Below are 16,784 nucleotides of genomic sequence, written 5' to 3'. Positions count from 1 at the left end.
ATAAACTCCCCGAAATCTCCCCACAAAAAACCCTCCCAACAAAAACTTGGAAGCATCTACATAGAAAGGGAAACATCTACTAAGGAGAGCAAAGACTAATCTTTGAATGACAAAATGGAGATCAGCTCAGCTAACATCACATGTCTACAAATAGGCATGTCCAGCTCTCCTAGTCATCCTAAACTCCTTTTGTAGTCAATGGAAAATAACAGGCTTCTGTATGTAATTTTCTTTTTTCCACTTGTACTCTTAATCTTCTTCAATGAAATTTCTCTGAAGGGATATTTTGCTTCCCTGTTAATTCCAGCATAGCAGTCTCTAATTAAATTAGTAGCTCTTGGGCAACAAGGACTTAAATTGTCAGCATTGAGTTTAAAGTTGTCATGCATCCTGTATGAAGTGTTACACTTCACGCAGAGTTTCACATTAAGTAAAAATATGAAGAGAAAGGAAGATATCTGGGTCCACAAAAGCGACAGAACTGAACTGATGTATGTCTTGTTCATTAGCCAAATGCAATTATTCAAAGACCTTTCCAACTCATTATGCAAACAGCATAGTTCTGAATTATGAGCAGCCCTTCCAAACAGCCTCCCCATCAAATGAATGAGGGAAACATATATTCTATCCTGAATTTTATTACAGTTGAACAAATATTTATATCTTGAAGGAATTTACTGCATTTCAGAATTCCTTGTTCTCTAATAAGGGTGAAAAGTCAAAGTAGCCTCAGAGGTCTATGGTTGTGTTTACATTCTGAACTATACTTTGAAATAAGGGTTTCCTAGCAATACACTATGAATGGCGAAAATTGCTTTTGACCTTTTCAGTTAAAAAGTATGACACATTTAATGTTGATTTTTTTTTCATACACAAGACCTATTTTTTATAAATTTATGCAGAAATAAATTGGAGGCACTTTTTTCGGTTTTGCTTAAAACAACATTTTTTTTAAAAATACAAATATTGTATTAATATATTAATTAGTTTTTCTGCAATTGCAGAAAACTAATGTTAAAAATTAAAAAGGCAGAAATTATTTGCTACCTACTTTTAATGATTTATTATAACCATTGAGCATCATTTCCATTATCGCAAAGGATCAGAATTGCTAATCCTCTTTCATTCAGAAGTGGCATGTTTGTGTTTTTCTAGTTTAACAATGCTCTGGAAAAATGGACATTAGACCTAGATAATGTTCTTGAGAGTCTAAATCAAGTAGAAGTTCTCCACTTTTGGAAATAGTAACTGATCTGTGGACAACAGTATTCCTCCTAATGGAGGAATGGCTTGGCTAATCTCCATCCTGAGTGTCCAGTTAACCCTGTTGCAGGGATAGAGGTGGCAACTGATTTATTTGGAACACTTAAAATCTCTGATTTTACAGCTTTCTACTAATCAGCCCTTTATATTGTGCAGTGATCCAGTAGTCAGCATGTTTTTCTGTTTCCTGCCACATCAGGCACAAGGAGTTGTTTTTTGATTTTTCCATTAGCTGCTAATAGATCTGAAAGCATTCCTCATTATTTTCTTTACTACCCAATTTAGACAGTTATTTAGCTTCACTAAATTTGAAATTCTGTTTAATGTCACTTTGGCAGAGGTTGTACTAAACTTATCTGCTCACAAAGCTTTCTATATTCTTTGCCTTGACACACATGTTCACAAATTAAAATTCAGGAATCAGTTAAAAGTTTGTAATGTACTTTAAAAAATTTTAAAGATAAAACCAGTAATATTTTATACCTCAATGCACTTGGGGAAAAAATAAATAAGAAACTAAACAGCACTTGGATTGCACATTTTTTCCATTTTATGAGAGACTTGACATGATCCTTAAATTTGGGTTAAGGCTGGTATTACAGCCACTATTTAGTGTGTGATTTAACCTGAGCATAACTCACATAAATGTAATTGCAAAGTGAAAATTATCCATTTCCTTTCGCAGTAATCTGCCCAATTAATCAGCCACAGAAGGTCACAGCATTGGACAGATAGTTCTAGACTTCATGTAAATCTTCTGTAGCATTCATTCATTTTATGTTAACAAACTCACTGGAGTAACCCAGAATGCATTAGCTCAGGTAGAGAAAAGAGTTTTATGGACCTGACCAATAGAGTTTATTTCAAGTATTATAAATAGGATGGGTAAAACTTTCACAGTTAATACCATTTTGTCCTAGAAGATGCAGTTTTCACAATTTCTTTATTTTCTGTTTTTCATTGTTAAAGAAGTCACGAGACAATCACCTTAATATTAGGAATTTAAAAATTGATTCAACTTCCAAAAAGATAACCAAGCAACCCATTAAAGAACCATAAAATTCCCAATCAAGAATCATATTTTTTCTTAATTTTCAATTCTTTTTCTGACCCTGTCAGATCACAGACTATCCTATTTAGGGGGTTTTTTAAGTGTTGAGGGTATGTTTGTTGTCAAAACCTAGTTGGGTTTTTTAATTAGGAAAAAACTTTCCGAAGCCAAGCTACAGGTTACCCCATCTGAGTGTAAGGCATTCAGAACTCTAAGTCAGACTCTGCTCAGTTCACTGCTCTCTGCAGAATCTACTTATGTGAACCTAAAAGTTTCCTTAATAGAGGATTCCTGCTTCAGCAAGGATGAACTGATTACATCACATATACCTACCTAGATGTACCTGCACCAGAAATAATATATTTTTCTTCCATATTAACCTTATTAATATTATTAATATGTTTATAAAACATAATTTGAGTATTTAAAACCTGGTATATGGGACCTCCATATATACACAATAATCTAAAAACAAAATAATTGTTATGACTTTAAAAATCTAAAATTACTTAGTATTTTAGCTCAATATCACAAAACTTTTAGGGTATCTATTGAGAACTTTTCTTCAAAATCACTTTCAGATATTTAGAAACAGAATACTAGTCAAATGGAAAATTACCTGATAAAAATAATTCTCAGGATATAACACCATCAATTTTTTGTAATTTAATTTACTGATGAATCATTTCAACACTATTGTCCAGAGGTATATTCCATATAGTGGAGAAAAGTTATTACTTGCAGAGATAATTTATGGAATCAGCAGAATTAACCTTTCTCCAGTAACAAAGATGCACTTTAAAAGCTAAACGGTTGTGTGGGTTGGTAAAAGCTTTGCACATGACGGTTTTGTGACAAAGCTGAAGCCTTGAAACAGCTTTGAAGTAGAAGTTTGGCAGTGCTTCAAAGCTGAGAGATGGCACAGTATAAAGGACTGTTCCCACATTTCCCTACATTGGAAATAAAGAGACTAAGGCAGAAGGATGCATTAAAAGGAGGAAAGATTAAAACCAGTTTTGCCAATTGGGTAAAACATAAAAAGAATAAAAAACATGAGTTTTCTTGGTTTAAACACACAAAAAAGAGGGAGAACATGTCTGAAAAGACTTTTGAAAGAAGAGTATAATTGACTGAATGGTCCAAGTTTAAAGCAAAGAATTGTAAAAATACTTTTGAAAAAAACTGCTGTTCTTTTGAAGAGAGATTTTTTCATATTTATATACCATGTATTCTTTTTCAGAAAATTTTAACTGTGATTTTTCTCAGTGGATCTCTTCTAAAGAAATCAAACAATTAACACTTCCTCCATTAAAGGACATGCAAATTTGTGGTAATGATAGAAAAAGAATCAATTTAGCGAAAAAGGAAGAAAGCCCTTCCAGATGTACTGTCAGAAATTAAAACTATTCCAAACAGACCCACACATAATGTAATTAAATAATAGGGAATTTTTTAATCGGTAAAACAAACACCTCTCAACAGCTGTTGAGGTGTTCAAATTTTTGTGCAGAGAAATGTATTAGATTACTTATCTAACAGTTAAAATTTGGTTCTTTTGGGGACAGATTTTGCATCTATAGATTGTTTGCATGGTTAGATTGTTTTCAATACTAAAAGAATACCTGCATGAAGAATTACTGCAGAAATCTAATCCATGTTTCAAACATCTAAGGCAAGGATTTTTTTCTATTGAAGGCCAATAAAAAGCTAACAGAAAACAGACAAAGCAATCTGTGCATAGAACAATTGTAATAGCCAATTGTGTGGGAAGCTGGAGGGCTGTTACTTGCATACAACATAATCCAGGGAGGAATAAATTTCATTCATCAAGGCAGGACACAATAAGGATGCAATCATGGACTTCAGAGTAGAGAGGTAAAAGTCTCATCTTAAGCTGTGGTCATTCAGTGCCAAATTTAGAGCCTCTGTGGAACAAGACACTAATCTGAAGCAAAGGAAAATTATAGTCAAATAAAGGGTCATTACACCCAAAGAAGAGGGGAATGTGACAAAATTACAGGTTTCCTTTCAATGCCTTACTAGGTATGTAGCACTATTACAACTTGCCTAACAGTACTGCAATAAAATATCACTCACATTAACAATACATGAAGCTGTGTCCTCAAAGCACTGTTCCTGAGACTGGCTAGAGCTTCTGCTTATAATAATCTAAAGGCCTCAGGTCAAAGCATCATGCAAATATCTTTACCCAAAGTAAAATACATATTTTCAGTTCTTATGTTTTTAAAAGCAGCCTATCTTTTAGACCTTGTCGGCATCACAGAAAACCCAGTTGTCTGCTGGCATCTTCACAAAAAAATTCTTAATTTCAAAAAAACACCCAAAATCAAACAACTAGATGACAGGATTTTACTAGGCAAAAGACAAGCAGAAAAATAAATGGCAATAATGGCAATAAAATTAATGGCATTAATGGCAATAAAAAAGCAGAGCAAAATTCTGCAACACTGTTAGGGAATATAAACTCATCTTTCTGCAATACCTGAGAGAAGGGGAACCACCCCAAACCAACAAAAATTCCAAATGATTTTGTTTTTACCAAGTACTGTCTAAGCATGTATAAATTTAATAATAAAAATTCAATGATCTTCTGTTATTGATGCCTGAGAGGCTGTCTGGAGCAGAGGCTGAACAGAATTAAAGGAATCAAGGAGGTACTTATTAAAAGGCCTTGAAAGGATACACCTTGGGCTGTACAAGAACCTGGCCAGGGCTACACCCAAGATGGACAATGGGTCACAAGTTTTAATGCTTTTATAATTTTTGGTCTATTTCTATATTGGGGTTAATTGCCTAATTACAGCTTCAGGTTATAAAGTTCCATCCTCCCAGACCGCTCTCCTCAATTCACTTTTTGGGCTTGAAGCTACAACAGTGTCCTCTGTCCTTCAGTTTGGAAAAGGATTGTTTTGTCTAACTAAACTGTGAAAAGAACTTGCTGACACTTTATATGAGGTTCAGAGTTACACACTAAGGCAGTACAGAATCTGAAAAATATGAAAGATAAAACTTAAGGCATCATTATTACCTAATAAAATAAATCCTTTTGTCCAAAGCAAGCTGCACTATTACAGCTTCTTACTAATTACCCAGGACTTCATACCATGCTGTTGTTTCTTCCCAATTATGGCTTCAGGAGCCAGCACACAGAAAGAAAAACCAGAAATTATTTTAAATGCCACCTTTTCACCTCTCTTGATTTCAAGGAATAGCTGCTTTTCTCTACTTCTACTTCTCAGTAATCATAAAACCCAATAGATTTCTGCCAATAGTGTTTACAAAATCCATCAGAACTGCAAAACAGAGCAAATGTAACATTTTTTTTTACTTGCTGACAATCATAAAAATACTAAGCACAGGTCTCACAAGCTTAGCTGTTTGTTGTGTCTGCTAATTGTCAGATTATCGGGGTTTTTTTAATCCACTAATTATTCACTAAATTAAATTTAGTAAAATTAATTTACTGATTGTTTACTAAGTCACTAATTATACCATGATTTCATATTATGAAGCTAGCTAGAACAATGGCTCAATATAAAAAATCAACAAAGATATTAATCAGTATCTCTCCTGCTACAGAAAGTTATTATTATAATATGGCTTAAATGAATTAGTTGTATTTAAAACCAAAATACCTAATTCTAGAGGTGATATTACTGCAAAGTATTTGCATGTCTTACATAAATAATGCAAACAGTGAGTGAATACCTGTCTGACATCAGTGTTTTTCCTGCATAGGTCTGAGGGAGAATACAATTGTATCTCTGCAAGTGGAAGATTATTGGAATCTTGAAAGAAAACTAGTAATTCCTTCTGCAGATTTTTGGAAGGAAAAGAAGCAATCTTTCATTGAAAATGGTGCATTAATAGTCTTTATCATTTATTCCTTGAGATTTTTACATTATATCTGTGTTTTCCCCTCCCTCCTCCCCATCAGCAAAGCACCCTTAAAAAACAGAATATCCAAAAGTGTACCAGCTTTTTCTGACAGGTTTGGAATGAGCTCTCTCTGTACTAATTAGGAGGATCCTTGGGTGCTCTCTTACAGCATGTACTAAAACTCTGTCTCAGGATTAACACTATAATCCACCCACAATTACAAGTATCACACTTCCTTTTTTTTCACATTATGATCTCCTCAACAGTCAAGGACTAATGTGTTTAGCTTGTCAAAACGTCAAAAATTAACTGTTACATTATAAAATGTTATATAACCTGTAAAAAATATGTTGGTGTTACGAAAATATTGCCAAAAGAAAATAATACGTGAGCTCATTAGTACCTGAAGATTATTATCAGCTACATCCCCAAACATTCTCACTGAAAAAATGTATTTGCTTTTCTTTAGAAGTGATAGCAGTTGTCCATAAGTAGGTCCTACTTTATATATAGGCTTACATTCATGCAAGGACTTTCAGCAATTTCTTAGTGGAGGTTATTTTCTACTTCTCTCTTACCAGCCCATGCAAACACAAAACTCACTGCGTCTTTGTTCCTGCCATCCTCAGACAGAGCAGGTGTCATTTCATTGCTTCTTTTCATGCAAATGTGAAAGCTTCCAATTTTAAATACATAGTTTTTTGCAGGTACAATAAGAAGTCTTGTGCTTCTTACTATGGGTACAACAATTGACAGCAATTGGTCAAAAGGCATCACCTTTATGAGCCAGAGGACACTGAAGGAAGAAGGGCTGTTCTCTCCTTAAGTATGGCTCACTTGCCCACGGAAAGATGAACACAATGTACCACTTTGATGTGAGAAACTTGGAGTTGAGAGCTATACTTTTAGAAATTTGCAGGCATCAAATACTATCTTGCAATGATGAAACAACAGTATACTGGGCTGCATCAGCAAAAGCGTTGCCACCACTTTCCCTTTTTTTTGGCACTACTGGACCACATCTGGAATACTATGTTATTTTAGGCTCCAAGGTATAAAAAACAATTGAAAAAGGGAGTGACTACAACTGACGCCTAGCAATGTGGTAAAGGGGGACTTGAGGACATGAGGCAAGGTGGTGAGAGCTGGCCTTCTTCAGTCAAGATAATAAGGGAGGATTTTATCACTGTCTTCAGAAAGGTTGTTCAGTGTGGTGGTATCTCCATCCTTAAACACTGAACTTTGATGGCAACACACTAAGATTTCACTTTGAGTAAAGGTTAATACAAGATAACCCTGAGAGATCAGATAATCTATAAAGAATTTGGGTGGGCATGGAAAGTGACAGTGACTCTGTACTTCTGTTGATCCATTTGCACACAGAGGCTATTTCCAAATTAATTTTGTTCAGAACAGAACTGGTATATCCCTTACAGCTACTTAAGAGATTCTATGTCAAATGTCCATGTTAACTACAACTATAATTTTTAAATTACAGTTAAAAATCTTAAATCTAAATTACAGTTAAAAATCTTTAAATCTTATTTTGTTATGGGGGAAGGAGGTAAATAATCAGCTCTTTCACAGGGAATCTTATGACTACTCTTTGTTCTGGTTTGACAGATTCAAATGGATATGCTAATACCCAGCAAAGACCAGTTCCACTTTCAAAGTGTCATGATCATTTTATCTCACAGTTAATGTCATCTTCACACCTTCCAGCAGCACATGATGCCATCGATCTTCTCTTTCGTGAAAATACTTCTTTCCAGTATTTTATGTGGAGTGACAGTGACCGAGCCACTACTACTTTACCCTATGAGTAGATAAAAAAGATGTTACAGAGGATATATCTCCTTGTATCACCCAAAGACACCACTCAATACCACACTAATCTCATCTACAAAGAGCCACTTTACCAACAGAAGAAAGGAGGTATCAATATGCTCCTTCACAAGCTAATATTTTTCAACTTTCTACTACAAATTATACATCTACACATGTGACTAGATAGGCAAAATTATTGGTTTATAGAGCTAAATAGCTGATTCATTTTTGGAACTGAACAAACTATCCCTCTATTCCCCCAGGTCCCAAAAAACATATGTATTAATGTACATTTGCATTATTTTCCTCCTCATAAAAGTGAAGTGTAGCTTAAATAGATGTTAAATCTGATTCCATGCTCCCTGGCAAAATGAGATTCCTTTAAGTTATTATAAACACAACTTTAACAAAGTGTACTGCATACAAATAGCATTTAAAAGGGTAAGCACTCAGGCAGTGATTTGTATTTTCCAGAATTCCTTATTACCTTTACTTTCAGAATGCACCCGAATTATTCCCTTTCTATCTCTTACAGTACTCCTAACAAAACAAGTAAGAACACATAAAATATGGTATTAACATCTTCTTCTATTTGATTGAAAATATACAGACCAAATGAAATATAAAGCCAAGGGGATATTAAAAACTCTATGGATCAACGTAAAAAAGATGCCTTCATATGCTGACACATTTCACTATATGAACAAGTTTATTTCTCTCAAGTTAATGGCATTGACCACTTTTTAATTAAAGGCACATAGCAGAAAAAATGTAAAAGAAACAAAGAAAAAATAATCTTGTTCAAATCTTTCTACATAAAACTCCAGCTCTTCAATGGATATAAATTGGTTCAGAAGCTTAGAAATAAATAAAATATGCAAATTAGCATATGCAAATGTTCCAAAGCCCAAATCAGAAAAAAATACATGAGTTATAGACTACAGATGTTCACATATTAAGTGAATCAGGTGCATTACTTTTTTACATGAAACTGCAAGAATAAAATTTGTTATAAACATAGATACTCAAAATTTGAATCAAAGTGCTCAAAGATCTTTTGCTTGGGATTTTATGGCTGTGAAATACAGAAATGGAAATTATCTTAGTTCAAGTAATTTTGCTTCTTTTTTCCCCACATCAGTAGTCTGCAGTAATTGGTGAAACTTGGCCAACTCAATAGAAATAACATGAAAATTCGAAGGGTACTCTCTGTGTGTCACTTTAAGCAATGGTAGTTTAAAAAGAAGAGTATAAACCAAGAAGGAAGCGCTTTGTTTTTCTCTCAACATACTTCATATTTACAGCAGCTAAACAATGTAAATATATTTCATTCCCTAAGTCATACCCCTTCTACTGTCTGCAAATGACACAAAAACTAATAAAAGCACATGAAAAAATATTGAGTTCTGAAATCTCCTGAAAACCCCAGAAGAACCTGGTGCCATCTTTCATGACATAAACACAAAGCAACAGGTTCTGATACCTCTGACATATTTTGAAAGGCTTTCAAAATAGCATTTTGAAAATAATATTTTACTGATTGATACAGATATTAAATCTGATTGATCTGAATAAAAATACCCTTCATGTTTTCTTCTCTGCACAAGTTATTATATTTATTACACAACCTGCTGTGAAGATCTTTCATCTTTCTTATTCTAATTTTCCTAATGATCTCTGGATATGCAAGGAAATTCTGTATACTATTGTTCAGTGTCCTCAGAAACCATAAGTTCTCAGCAAACTCTATGGTGATGGCTCAGCCTTTTTAGATAGGTTCTTGATCAATAATGAAATGTTCTTAAAAAAAAAAATTAAACTTCTGTTCATGGGATATTGAAAGAAACTAACTAATGTAAGGATCGCTTTGCAAGACATAATTTTGACTTTGCCCCTGTGCTGTAAGAACAAATACCTATACAGTCAATAAATAGCACTCACCAAGTCACAGAATCAAGGTTGTGTTTAGGAGTTCCATCCTGCTAGCAGAAGCAGAAATCCATATGAGGGTGCCTGGGACATGAGAAGAGCACAAAATTGCTTTGAGCCACTGTGCTCACTGATAAATGGCACACTAAGAAAACTACATTACTTTCCTCCCTCACAGTGGTAGCACTAACGGAAATCTATAATAAGTTATTTTCAAGATCATGCTTCATATTATTTAAATTCTCCCCCAACATATAAACCAAAATCTTAAGAAACCCAAGCTGTACTCTGGGACATAGAAAGCTTTCATCACCTACAACTGACAAGACAAAGGATGAGGATGATATAACAGTTACTACAGCCTAGGACACAAGAGAATTAGGTTTGGTTTTCTGACCCTCTCTACACTAAAACTTTCTCTTAAAGGCAATCAGCTCACCTGGTGTTTGGCTAAGCTAAACCAGAGGCACAGAAGTGTAACTCTGTTCCCTTTCTGAGTAGAGAGCTCAGAATTTCTCAGGTTTCTGCAGTACATTTCAATGAAATTCATCTCTCCTCCTGATATTTCAAAGTAGAAAATCCATGTGTGAGGTAGGAGAGGAAAGAGCAGTCCCAGAGTTCACAAAGGGGCCAGGTCTGCAGATCATATGCAGCACACACATCTATGAATGTTCACTGGCCTTTAAAAAGAGAATATTATTGCAACAGCTACATCTCATGAATTATGAACACTGCAGACTTTGAATCCCTACAAAGAGAATTTGAAAAGCTTGTTGAGTCCACCTCTCACTGAAGGTAGCTGTGTTAGGAATATTGATCCTAGACATTACATATTAAAAGCACAAAAACTATGTAAGCAACAACAAAAAAATCCCTTTGAATGAGCTAGTTCAAACACCTTATTTTGTTTAGTTTGTATCTGGTCAGAAGGAGGTATTTTGATACTGCTATGAGTAAAATATGCCTACAGTATGGTGGCCTAGCCAAATGGGAGACAAGAAGAATAGTATGTCAAGAATCTTGCCAAGCTTTAGCTTGACATTTGGAATGGCCCACTCTTGGATAAACCCAGTTAATTCCTATTTTATGACCTTTTAACATTGTACTGGCTGAATGCCTATATATTGCAAACGCTGCAAAGAGGAGTTAGAGTGACCTCCACATCACAGTGATGGGCCATCATTTACACAGTACATCCTTCATCAAGAAGTAACACAGAGTACTTAGAGCAAACAGCTAGCATATGCTGAGCTTCATGATTTAAAGACTGCTTGACTGAAATGTTTCAGGATATGTAACTTTGAAGTATTTAACTTAGGCACATTATTATAGTTTCTGATCTTTATGAACATAAAACTCGTGGGCACACCCAATTTCTGGGTAATTACTGTTGGTTATCCTGAAGAATTAATCATGGCTCCTGTAAAGTCAAGTAGAAATGGTTACTAAGACAGCAAACCAGTAAATTAAATATCCTTGTAATTTATCAATCATGTTGTCAGGAGATGGCAAGTTCCCTTAAAAGAGATCTTACTGTTACTACACTGGTACAGACAGAAAAATGTGAAAAAAATCTAAAAATTAATTCTTTAATATTTAGGTAGAGGAAATCAGTATGAATTTGGATATATTTCAAAAGCCTAAAAGAGTGAGAGAAACTAATACAGGCAGAACTTTTTCGGTTCATGCGCTTTTATTCAATTTCTCCTTTAAGAAATAAAGAAAAATAAAATCAAAACAGTAGAATTCCACTAACCCAACCACACAGGGTAGAAAAGCAGATAAAAAAACCACAAGTGGCTTCAAATAAATTTTACAAGTGGCTTAAAATAAATTTATCTGTATATCTCTGTCATATAAAATTAAGACAATAATGTCCAAAACCATAGGGACCTTGAATTACCTTGGGGTTTCTTAACAATTTTTGGGGAAATAAGTTAATAATTAAAATTTAATTTTTATTTCTTTCATAGGCACAAGAGTTTATATCAGTTTTTAGAGCTTCATTTCATCCCAAATGAGGATAGCCATTAAAATATTTTCACAGCATCAAAACTAAAGAAAAAAAATTATTTGAGGCAGTGGAGTTAATCAGACAACAAACTGGAGCTATTAGTTCTTAAAATATCACACTGAAATATTTATCAGAAATTTCTAAAAATTAGTCAATTTTCACAATATTAGTTATGAAAAAACCCAAACAAACAAAGAGTAGAGAAGGTTTGTGCATCCAGTAAGGGCATTGTGACAGACTTTCTATGACTCTTCAAAGAAAGTGGATTAAATAGGGATATTCAAAATGGAAAAATAACAAACAAACCATACTTTGTGAAATATCATAAATGCTTACAACTGCCCCCCACCAAATGCCACCTTGAAAAAGACCTACACTTTTGTTACGAAGAAACCACATCACTTATAAATGAAAATTATTATTTGCCTAAGCATTTTAAAATCATCTCCTGCTCAAGTATGTCATTACCTTTTAATTTATATTCATTTGTAATAATTATGAAGTAACACATTTGAAGTCAGTAATCCACACAGGCTTATGGCTTTGAGGTTTTCTAGAAGCAATTCCTCAGTGAAAAGAAAGCAAGGGTGAAAGATGGAAGTATATTTAGTATTATAAATAGCTGGTGTTTCAGACTAATTTGGATTATGAAGGGATGTTAATAAATTTGGGGAGATTAATTTAGCAGGCAAAGCCAGTTGGCCACATCCCTTAAGAAGTGGAATATTGTATTTATTTTAAATCCACAAAAATACAGCTGCAGCAGTAAATGGCTAACTGCAATAGTTAAACAAGACACATAGAAAAGTAAAATAGTTTCAAAGAATATATGCAACAGATTTTAATAGAATAAAGAGTTACGTGGCCCATTGTGAAGTGCAGGAAACTATGATTTTTTCATAATTAATGAATGTTAGAATTGTGAGGATGTAAAAAAGATGTTAATGTTCAACAGCCCAGGCTAGCTCATTGTATGGAGAACAGGGGAAATTTTTTTTTGACAGGTTGAACTTTAAGAGAAGTAGGGTTTTTCAAGCTGCTGAGGAAATCTGAATTGTGAAAATAAATCCCTGAGAGATGGATTATTGGGCAGGTAATGGCAAAAGGCATCTGATAAATTGCAGAGTTATGTGGTAAACTTATTTATTACATGCCTATGCAATTTGTCACAGGGCTGTCTCATTTATCACTTCCCCATGTGAGATGCATATATTAATATTGCACACTGCTATCATTGCCTGACAGCTTATGATCCTGTTTGTGAAATTCATACATCATTTTTCCCTGCTCTCTCCTATCACAAGATGTTCCATCCAGCTATATTTCCAGATAAAAGCTAAGAAATTATTCCTGACCCACCTGGTGTTGTGCCGTATGCTACTAATAATGTAGAGTGTAAGTTATGTATTTTCATATACAGACTGTAGGGTCAGTCATTGCCTTCCTGTTGCTCACAGATTTATTCTATCAGGATAGGTTGTTGATCAATCAGTAAAAGCTGGTATTCTCACTCAGCTGAAATGGATCTTGTCAACACCACTCTGCTAAAACACTCTTTTAACAAAATGGCTGATTCATGAGAACATTTCTTGCAGTTACTATTTTTTTGTGGGATGATGTTAGCTCTCAGCAAGAGCTTAATATAACCTTTCACTGAAACACCCACATCAAGAGGCTGCAATTGTATGTTCTTAAATTTCACTCTGTCTACACTGAATCATAATAGCAGTTTCCTTCCAGCCAGCCAAGGCTGCCATAAGTATACTGTATGCAACAAGGTAAAAAGAAAATAATGGAAAATTTTTGATACTGTAATTTTGATTATTAAGCTAGTAATTGGTTATTTTGCTATTAAGCTATGAGATATATATTGCTATTGATCCTTTTCTATTTCTTCTGGGGGTTTTCTGTAACTTCCTGGGTTTGAGAGATGAAGGCTTATCATCCTTATGAGATCAAATATGAACTCCCTATTAAAAACCATCTAGGAATGTACTTGTACCTGCAAGACACCAGAAAAACATAGGTAACACAAACAAAGAGGAAAGCTTAGTTACAACTGGAGGTCTCAAGGAACACAACAGACAACAAGAAATAATTTAAACACATATGAAATCTCTTCATGTAGATAACTGGATCCCTTAAAAAGCAAACAGAGCAAAAAACCATCACCAGGGAAAAAGTTTGCTTTCTGGCATAAATTCAACAGTCTACAATTAAATGTCTCAAGCAAAATGTACTTTCCCTTTTTTTTTTTCTTTAATTTCAAATTTTTGAACTTTATTTTTTACAGATTTTCTAAGAAAACTCTGTGAGTCTGCCTTGTTTAAAAAGACAGTACCTTATTCTCTCCTCCCTCTTCCCAAATAAAGTAGTGAAAGTCAAGTTAAAAATTTTGACACAATTTTCAGGCTGTCCTATGGAGATGTAAAGAACAAAATGAACTTGATATATACATTTTGCATGTAATTTTGAAATGGGAAAAAACTTCACATTTATTTATAACAGCATTGGGTTCAACTAATCCCAGATGTATATAGATGGCTTCTGAAATCCTAGTTTATATTCAGGTCCTAGCCGGGATCATCAGACTGAGAAAACAACAGGAAGAAGATTTTATGTAAAGAAATTAAAATTTTACAAACTGCATGCAGAGTAGTGTTGTGCTATATTGTAAGTTTGGTAGGAAGACAGAAATATCAGCTGGAATCAGAGAAAAATAACACAGATACACAGTAATACAGAGAGGCAAAAAAATTTCATTAGTATTTCCACAGAGTCTTCATAATGCTGACAAACCATGTTTTCAAGGACAAAAATAATTTTAATATGGAATTTAACAGACCTGAGCAGTATTTTAGCATGGAAATAGGGCCATGCTTTGCAAAGGTTAAAACAATTTTGTAAAAGCACATGGAACAGACTTAAAAATTAAAATTGTCACACAGACTCCACACAGTGTACAATCAGAAAAATGTTTATGAGAAATCTTCAAGAGAGAGGTACATTCTTAAAATATTCAACAGAACTGAGATCTAGGTAATTGTAAACCATTCTCTGCAGGTCAATATGATAGCTGAAGTTCCACAGCAGTATTTTCCCCAAAATACACAGGAAATGTTTGGCTCACCCTTTGTACTGCAGGGCATGTGAAGCATGCAAAGGTGAAGCTCAAACCTAAAATGTTGACATATGTAGCTTTTGCAGGAGATGGATTGGTAACAGTGCATCAAAAACATGTAGAATACTAAATCTAATTCTGGGACAACTCCCGTAGAAAGGCAGTGAAATGCTAAAGATTGATTCCAGGATGTCTATACCAGCACAAGGAAGCTGACAACAGAATATAAAATTCTGTTGACAGAATTCAATTGTACTGTCATAGAGGCATTGAAAAAATGCTGGCAATAAAAATTTTAATGACAAATTTGATTGATTAAAAAGGATAAAAAAAGAAAAAGGGAAGAAATATGGGACTGATCAACATCCCTCTTAATTTCAAAAGTGGAATTACTCGTAGACTTCCCAATGCACTAAAAAATTATGGAAGAAAACTCTTTTGAAACTCTTTTACATACATACCACTTTAGTCCAGGTGGGTTCATTGACCTTTTCTCAAACTTTGAAGCAAGGGCTGTTGAAGCAGATGTGTTAGAGAACTTATTATGCCAAGAACTACATTCTATTCACTGCAGTAGATAGCTTATAGAAGAGAGATCAGGGAAGATCAGACGAGAAATTTCTGATATAAACAGCCTGCAGTGGTAGTCACAGTTTCAGATTCCTGGATCAAATAGTTATTGGAAAATAATAATTACAGCTACTGTCCACAAATGGCACTGCTGGAGCACAGGACCTGAAGTGCTGAGAAAACAGTGGTTTGTAATTAGTAAGAAGCAAAATGTTTTGCAAAATTTATGATTTTAAACACATTGCTGTCAATTCTGCATTCGACTAAACAACCACAGGATTTAAAAAGAGGCTAGTTTAAGTCCCTCCTATAAAAAAAGGATTTAATCCCCCAAACATACACAAACAAAACCTACAAAGAACCCTATGACAATCAAAAGATGAAAAGAATTTATAACCATAAGACAGTGTCCACAGAGATAATCAGGGAGCAGGCAGCCATAATAAATATTTCTTGCAAGGTTCATTTTACAAGTGATAATTAAGGAGCAAGACTTCACCCTTCCACTTTTTCTATAGTAAAATAAATAATAAAAAGAGACTCAGACTTTAAATTCCAGAAACTCAAAAAGGCTGAGCATATCAATAGAAAAAAAAAACAACAACCAAACCATGCAAAACAATATTGAACTTAATCCACAAGTTTTCAGAGATTTACAAGGTCAAGGAAGCCAGTTTAGAGATTGTCTGTAATATGCACACTTCTAGAAGACCAAAGAATGAATCCAAGCATTGAGCCCCTGATTGTTCCTTAATAGCTCGTTCCCTAGCTCTGTTCTGAATCTCACCAACAGATTCTGTACATAACCAGGGCATGATTCAAGAAGTAGAATTAAAGAGACTACATACATTTTGATACTCTTTAACCACAGCTCTGCCATGCTTGTGCCTTCAAGTGTCTGCATATCTCCATGCCATATCTGAGGTTTATAACACACCACCAATGAGTTTTGCAGAGAGAGCAACGTGGCAGACAATAACACAAGTCTCACATTTATTCAGACACAACTCATACAAATCTACCAAAACACCAGTTTTAGGGCCAGAGGAGAACTTCCTGACTAGAAGGGCATGGCCAGTGTTTCCCAGGGAAAGCAAGCCTCAGGCTGT

The 16,784-nt window shown here is 34.4% G+C and overlaps 1 protein-coding gene across 1 annotated transcript in view; it reads right to left on the bottom strand.

The window, feature by feature from the left end:
• CDH12 (cadherin 12) overlaps window positions 1–16,784 on the bottom strand; it is a 710,660-nt gene that overhangs the window by 692,194 nt on the left and 1,682 nt on the right. Inside the window, exons 2-3 of the mRNA XM_064427694.1 lie at window positions 9,983–10,054; window positions 7,930–8,030 (exon numbers count right to left, since the gene is read on the bottom strand). The gene's annotated coding sequence lies outside the window, so the exon portion shown is untranslated. The remainder of the gene's footprint in view (window positions 1–7,929; window positions 8,031–9,982; window positions 10,055–16,784) is intronic.

The sequence above is a fragment of the Passer domesticus genome, chromosome 1 (assembly GCF_036417665.1).
Source record: "Passer domesticus isolate bPasDom1 chromosome 1, bPasDom1.hap1, whole genome shotgun sequence".
In the NCBI taxonomy this organism is placed as follows: Eukaryota; Metazoa; Chordata; class Aves; order Passeriformes; family Passeridae; genus Passer; species Passer domesticus.
Note: the sequence above shows the minus strand (reverse complement) of the source record. Positions and strands in the feature narration are given on the sequence as shown.